Source organism: Penaeus japonicus, unplaced genomic scaffold (assembly GCF_977035675.1).
Source record: "Penaeus japonicus unplaced genomic scaffold, GWHDUDI00000001_assembly GWHDUDI00000018, whole genome shotgun sequence".
NCBI lineage: Eukaryota > Metazoa > Arthropoda > Malacostraca > Decapoda > Penaeidae > Penaeus > Penaeus japonicus.
The window spans coordinates 18,371,369-18,378,868 of record NW_028234420.1 but is presented as its reverse complement, the minus strand read 5'-3'; the positions used below and the strand labels follow the sequence as shown (position 1 = coordinate 18,378,868).

Below are 7,500 nucleotides of genomic sequence, written 5' to 3'. Positions count from 1 at the left end.
ATTTTCTTCTCTTTTTTTTTATCTTTTCTTTGCCACTTTAACGTCCTCGTCACCACACCTACGGCTAAATGACCCACGGCAATCCTTCAGCCTTAATCAGCTCCTCCTCCGTCTCCTAGAAGGATTTCATTGGCGCTTTCGCTCTCTCTCTCTCTCTCTCTCTCTCTCTCTCTCTCTCTCTCTCTCTCTCTCTCTCTCTCGCTCTCTCGCTCTCTCGCTCTCTCGCTCTCTCGCTCTCTCGCTCTCTCGCTCTCTCGCTCTCTCGCTCTCTCGCTCTCTCGCTCTCTCGCTCTCTCGCTCTCTCGCTCTCTCGCTCCCTCGCTCTCTCGCTCTCTCGCTCTCTCGCTCTCTCGCTCTCCTTCTAACTTCACTCGCTCTCTCATTATATTTCTCTCCTAATCTCCTTCTCCTTGGTTCTCTCCCTCTCTTCCCCTCCTTTTCTTCCTCTCCCAATCGCCCCTCTCTTTCCTCCCTCACTTTCTCCCATTTCCCATTTCCCCTCTCTTCTCCCTCTCTCCTCCCTCATTTTCCCCATTTCCACTCTCCCCTCCCTCACTTTCTCCCCCTTTCCCTCTCTCTGCCCTCCCTCACTTTCTCTCCTTTCCCCTCTCTCTTCCTTCATTTTCCCCTCTCCCCTCCATCACTTTATACACCTTCCCCCTTCCCCTCTCCCTTCCCCTCTCTCTTCTCCCTCTCCCCTCCCTCACTTTCCCCATTCCCCTCTCTCTCTCTCTCTCCCTCTCTCCTCCCTCCCTTTCTATACTTTCCCCTCTCTCCCCTCCCTCTCCTCTCCCTCACTTTCTCCCCCCCTTCCCCTCCCACTCCTCCTCTTCTACACTCCCCACCTCTACCTCCGTCGCCGCCGCCGCCGCCTCCCTCACCACCGGCAGCTATATCAGCCGTATGTGATAGCAAGTCGGGAAGCAGTTTCCGCCCTCGCGACTGACGTCCTCCGCTCTCTCTCTCTGCCTTCCACATCCTTTCGAAATGGATAATGGCACACCTTCTTCAAAAATCCTCCCCTCAGCCTCTGGGCTATCTCCCTGATATCGTTCTCTTTTTTTTTCTCTCTCTCTTCCTCTTCCATTTCCCACGCTCCTTCTTCTCTCCACCCTTCTGCCTTGTCTTCCCTCCCCTCCCCTCCCCTCCGCTCCCCTTCCCTTCCCTTCCCTTCCCTTCCCTTCCCTTCCCTTCCCTTCCCTTCCCTTCCCTTCCCTTCCCCCTTCCCTTCCCTTCCCTTCCCTTCCCTTCCCTTCCCTTCCCCCTTCCCTCTCCCTCCTTCCCAGTGACGGTTCACGAACCACTACCTCCACCTCTCGCCTGGTGTCCTCTCCTACCCGTGGCCCTCTAGTTGCATTTCCAATTGATATATGTCTATGGGGGAAGGGGGAAGGGGAAAAAGGAGGGAAGAGGGGGAGGCTCGTTGATATCAGCATTTTAAAAGCCACAAGGTTATTGTTTTTTCGATGAAATTATAATATTTTTTTTTATAAAAATTGATATCCAAGGTAACGAGCCAACTGGTGATATCAACATAACACGTGTATCGACATGGCTGAAAGGGAAAAAAAATCTGAAATCACGAATACAGTATAATTCCCATCCATGTCTATCTGCTGGAAAACTTATCAAGCTAAAATATATACCCGAACGTCTTTAGTTGTTTGTGCCATTGCAAGATTATGTCCGTTATCGAGGCTACCTCACAACAGGATGGAGATAAGGCATCCAAGCACGTGAGTGAATGAGTCTGAGTGTGTGTGTGTGTGTGTGTATGTGTGTGTGAACGTGAGTGTGTGAGAAAATACGTGAATGAGTGTATGAGAAAGTGAGTGAATGAGTATGTGAGTGAGTGAGTGAGTGAGTGAGTGAGTGAGGAGTGAGTGAGTGAGTGAGTGAGTGAGTGAGTGAGTGAATGAGTGAGGAGTGAGTGAGTGAGTGAGTGAGTGAGTTAATGAGTGAGTGAGTGAGTGAGTGAGTGAGTGCGTGAGTGAGTGAGTGAGTGAGTGAGTGAGTGAGTGAGTGAGTGAGCGAGTGAGTGAGTGAGTGAGTGAGTGAGTGAGTGAGTGAGTAAGTGAGTGAGTGAGTGAGTGAGTGAGTGAGTGAGTGAGTGAGTGAGCGAGCGAGCGAGTAATCGAGTTTGTGTGCGAGTGTGTGGTTTTACCGCATATAATATATTCCATAGACCACAATATAGGCACACTTACAAGTACGGTATCCTATCGTCAACACTTAGACACCTACATATATGAACGAGTGCGTGCGATCGCATGGTAATGACCATTTCCTTAGCGCCTGAGTACGCCCGACTACAAGCTAAAACGCCAGCCGCGATAGGAGCTGATTCATCGATAAGCAATCGCGTCACCTACATACCGATCGCGATAAGAAGAGGAGGAGGAGGAGGAGGAGGAGGAGGAGGAGGAGGAGGAGGAGGAGGAGGAGGAGGAGGAGGAGGAGGAGGAGGAGGAGGAGGAGGAGGAGGAGGAGGAGGAGGAGAGGCAGCAGCAGCAACTTGTGTTAGCGAGTGCGTTACGGCTTCAAAACGCCTCGCTGTCAAGGCTTCTATCTTTAGACTTTCCTTCGCCTTTTTAATCAAGACATGAGATTGGAGTCTCGTGGGATCGGTTGCGAAAGATTGGTGGCTGAAAATGGAGTAAAAAATATCACTCTTTGCCGACGATAATGGTGGTGGCGATGATGATGACGACCACAATACATCGATAACGTCAAGTATTTTCAAACAGATCTTATCGGGGTAAGAGAGACAAAAAAATAAAAGATTAAAAAAAAAAAAAAATTATCCTGCCAGACCGTGCCCAGTCCAGCTATTCCTGCCCGTGATTGCACAGGTGGAGCAGGACATACCAACACCACATGCGGAATTGCCTTCCCTGTAAAAAGAGGAACCCCTGGTTACCATCGTGACGCCTTCTCACGGTTTTATGCACAATCTCTATTTCCGTTCTTCCTTCCTTCTTGCATTCATTCATTCCCTCACTCAAATCGTCCTTTCCTCGTAACCCACCCCCCACCCCCACTCTCAAGCGACAACTGAAACACAGGCCCATGGGATTTTCTTTTTTCCCTTTCTCCCCTCCTTCCTTCTTTCCCCACATCTATTTTCCCATCCACCCTTCCCTCTCAAACCCTCCTTCCCTCCCCTCCTAGACCCTCCAAAGGCTCCCGACTTTCACGCCGGAAGACAGAGGAGAGGAGAAGAAAAAAGAAAAGAAGAGAAGAAAAGAAAAATGAGGATAGTAGAGGGGTGGGGAGAGAAGTGAGGTGAGGGGAGGGGAGGGGAGGGGAGGAGAGGTGAGGTGAGAAGAGGGGAGGAAAGGTGAGGTGACGCAAGGGGAGAGGAGGGAAGGGGAGAGGAGAAGAGAGGAGAAGGAGGGGAGAGGAAGGGAGTAGAGGAAAGAAGAGAAGAAAAGTGAAGAAAAAGGAAGAGATGAAAAGAGAAGAGGAAAGAGAAGGAAAGAAAAGGGGAGAAGAGAAGAGGAGAGGAGAGGAAAGGAAAGGAAAGGAGAGGAGAGGAGAGGAGAGGAGAGGAGAGGAGAGGAGAGGAGAGGAGGAGAGAGGAGAGGAGAGGAGAGGAGAGGAGAGGAGAGGAGAGGAGAGGAGAGGAGAGGAGAGGAGAGGAGAGGAGAGGAGAGGAGAGGAGAGGAGAGGAGAGGAGAGGAGAGGAGAGGAGAGGAGAGGAGAGAAGAGAAGAGGCCCTCCACGACCGATCTCCCGTCGGCCAATAAACCTGCGGTAGTTCTCGACTTCCGTCGCGTTTTTTTTTTTTCGCTGGGTTATTTCTCTTTTTTTTCTCTTTATTCGTTTTTTATTGTTTGTGTCGTTTTTATTCCTTTTTTTTTCGTCTTTCGTTGGTTTTTGGAGGGAGGTGTTTCGCCGTCCTTTTTTCCTTCGTTTCAATTTTTTTTTTTTTTCATCTTTTTTTTTCTTTTTCGTTCTTTGTCTTTGTTTGTTTTCGTTATTTTCTCTTTTACTTTTCTATTATCTTCGTTTCTTTTCTTTTTATCATTTTTTTTTTCGTCTTTTCTCGCGCTCGAACAGCGCCTGAAACCTGGCTGCACCTGGAGGCTGCTGCTCGTGCTGCTGTGCCCGTGTTGTCTTTCGACGAGGCTACTGTTGTTCTGGTTTTACGGTTCTCTTCTTGTTGTTCTGCTGTTGCTGCCACTTGATCGGATGTGCTGTTGCTGTTATTGTTACTGATTTTTTTTTCTGTTGCTTTTATTTTTCTCCGTTTTGTTGATTTTTTTTCTGTTACTGTTATTGAACTTTAGTTGTTGCTGTTGTTAAAACTTTTGTTGTTGCTGTTGTTTTTGTTTTAATGTAAATGCTCCGTTGCTTTTATTCTTGTTTTATTCTACGCTCTACTGCTGCTGCTGCTGTGGTCGAGTTCTTATTGTATTTGTCACTTTTGGCTATGTTCTAGTTACTGCTCCTGTTGCTTTGTTCCTGTTTTTTTTTCTGTTGCCGATGACCCTGTAAGCGATATTCTATTGTTGCTTTTCTTGTTGATACGACTAACGGTGTGAACAGTGTTAGTGTTAGAAGGAGTTTACTGTTCTCGTTGACACCTTAAGTCAATATTATTTTCAATGTTAATGCCAACGAAAATGCTGGTGATGTTGACAGCTGATATTTACTTCACTTGTGGATAAATATGTACCGGTTCTTAACACCACGGTGCTGACTCTGATAATACCTGATGATTACCACAACCACGATGCTGACGGCGATATTGATGTTGATATTGATAGTGACACCGGTGATATTGATGTTAGCGTTGACGATGACTCGCGCACTCTAACGATGCCTGCCTGCCTGCCTGCCTGCCTGCCTGCCTGCCTGCCTGCCTGCCTGCCTGCCTGCCTGCCTGCTCGCCTGCCTGCCTGCTCGCCTGCCTGCCTGCTCGCCTGCCTGCCTGCTCGCCTGCCTGCCTGCTCGCCTGCCTGCCTGCCTGCTCGCCTGCCTGCCTGCCTGCTCGCCTGCCTGCCTGCTCGCCTGCCTGCCTGCTCGCCTGCCTTCGAACAACGACACCAGCAACGCCAATAGTAACGGCGACCGCAACGACAGCGACCGCGTGAGAGACGACAATGGCGCATCGGTGTTGATAGTTCCACACTCGCATTCCCGAGAGCCCCGACGAAACCCCTTCCTCCACCACCACCCAACTTCACTACCCCCCCCAACACCCCACACCCTCACCACCCTCCCCTCCCCTCCCTCCAGCCCGCGCGGTTCTCACGGCGCGGGTGGAATGACCGTCCGGCACTCCCGATGCCGCCGGCGCCGCATCCGCACATGGACTTCCGCGGCGGTGGCGCCTGCACGTGCTACAAACACACACACACACGCACACACAAACATACATACTTACACACGGACGTAAAATACACACACACACACACGTGCACAGATACCTGTTCATTCCCTCACGTACTCAGGTTTGCATGCCTTTGCAAATACGAGCTCTAAGGCATTCATTCACATTACTTCGATCACTTCCCATTCTAATATCAGTATCATATACCCTAAATAAACACACACAAAAAATAAAACGAACAAACAAATAAGGAATCACAGTTTTTTTTTGTTTTGTTTTTTTGTTTTTCTTTTCGTCACGAAAGAAATCTTCCATGGCCGAGAGCTTCCTCACTGCTCTTCGAAATTACGATCCAATAAACACAACACGTGCACTAAACAGACAGGGAGAAGGGGAAAGGGGGAAGGGGAAAGGGGGAAGGGGAAATAAAAAGAAAAAAGAGAAAAAAAAAAAAATTAAAAAAAAAAAAAATAAAAAAAAAAAGAAAAAAAAAAAAAAAAAAAAAAAAAAAAAAAAAAGAAAAAAGGCAATGAAGAGGAAGAAAAAGAAAAAAAAAAAAAAAAAAAAAAAAGGGGAAAAAAAGAACAAAAAAAAAAAAAAACAAAAGAAAGCAAATAAAAAAAAAAAAAAAAAAACAAAAAAAAAAAGAAAAAAAAAAAAAAACAAAAAAAAAAAAAAGAAAAGAAAAAGGAAGAAAAAAAAAAAGGGGAAAAAAAAAAAGGGGAAAGGGGAAGGGGAAGGGGAAGGGGAAGGGGAAGGGGAAGGGGAAGGGGAAGGGGAAGGGGAAGGGGAAGGGGAAGGGGAAGGGGAAGGGGGAAGGGGGTGGGGAGGGGGAGGGGGAAGGGTTAGGGGAGGTGAAGGGGAAAGGGGAAGGGGAAAGGGGGAGGATTCAGGCCATCATTACGGTCATCATCGCCCTTCAGGAAGGTCGAACATGCGCCAAGATTAAGAAAATCAACAATTCATACCCTCGGCAGGACGTCCGACCTGCCTCCTTCCCTCCGTAACTCCTTCCGCATTTCCCAATCATTCCCTCCGCATTTCTCGCACAAATCAAAATCGATTGTTACTTAAACAAACAAGTCAACACTAACACCACCATCGGCAATTCCAAGGCCGTACACCACTCGTAAATCGCAGCACTACCCTCCTACAACCCTTCCGCAGCCGACCCTTTCCCTCCCTCCACAATCTTCACGCAAAATCGATTCACAAATAAACACGTAAACAATCAACAAAATGCGACTAAAACACTGACACTTCCGAGGACGCGAACCACTCGAAAAAAACACGACACTTGCGACGCGAACGCAACGCACCGACGACGGACGCGGAGGCACGGCCGGACGTAACGGAGTGCGATCGCCGGAGACGTCCGCGATACACTATGCTTATGGGGAGCTAGCGACCATCGCCCCGGCAGGAGGCAGGTCTCCCCCCCCTTCCCCTCCTGCCCCCCCTTCTCCCTCCCCCCGGCCCCTCCCGCTCACTGGTTCCTCCTCTCCTCCTCCTCCTCCTCCTCCTCCTCCTCCTCCTCCTCCTCCTCCTCCTATTACGAACCATGGATCGTCCATCTCCTATCTCCTACTCCTCCTATCTCCTAACACGAACGCACCTCCATCCTCCATCCTCCATCCTCCATCCTCCATCCTCCCTCCTCCACCTCCACCTCCACCTCCACCTCCACCTCCACCTCCTACCTCCATCCTCCACCTCCTACCTCCATCCTCCATCTCCTACCTTCCTCCTCCACCTCCTACCTTCCTCCTCCACCTCCTACCTTCCTCCTCCACCTCATACCTCCCTCCTCCACCTCATACCTCCCTCCTCCACGCCCTACCTCCTACCTCCACCACCTCCTCCTTCCTCCCTCCTCTATCTCTTATCTACTACTCAATACTCTCTCCTCCCTCCTCCCTCCTCCCTCTTCTTTCTCCATATCCTACCTCCACTACCTGCTCCACCTCCTTCCACCACCTAACACGTATCTTAGCTCCTCCAACTCCTATCATCTCTTACCTCTACCACCACCTCCTCCTTCCTCCTTCCTCCTACCTCCCTCCTCCATCTCCTACCTCCTTCCTCCTCCCTCCCTCCTCCATCTCCTACCTCCTCCAACTCTTTCCTCCATCTCCTCCAGCCTGAGAGCCCCCGTGCCCCCC

The 7,500-nt window shown here is 49.5% G+C and overlaps 1 protein-coding gene across 4 annotated transcripts in view; it reads right to left on the bottom strand.

Annotated features, from left to right (window-relative positions):
- Positions 1 to 7,500, bottom strand: part of GckIII (Germinal centre kinase III) — a 95,292-nt gene that overhangs the window by 78,104 nt on the left and 9,688 nt on the right. The window contains exon 1 of one of the 4 annotated variants that reach the window (XM_086546728.1): positions 6,597 to 6,727. The exons of 2 other annotated variants lie outside the window; for them this stretch is intronic. The gene's annotated coding sequence lies outside the window, so the exon portion shown is untranslated. Of the gene's footprint in view, positions 1 to 6,596; positions 6,728 to 7,500 lie in introns of those variants that run through there. One more of the 4 variants, XM_086546727.1, reaches the window with a different exon arrangement.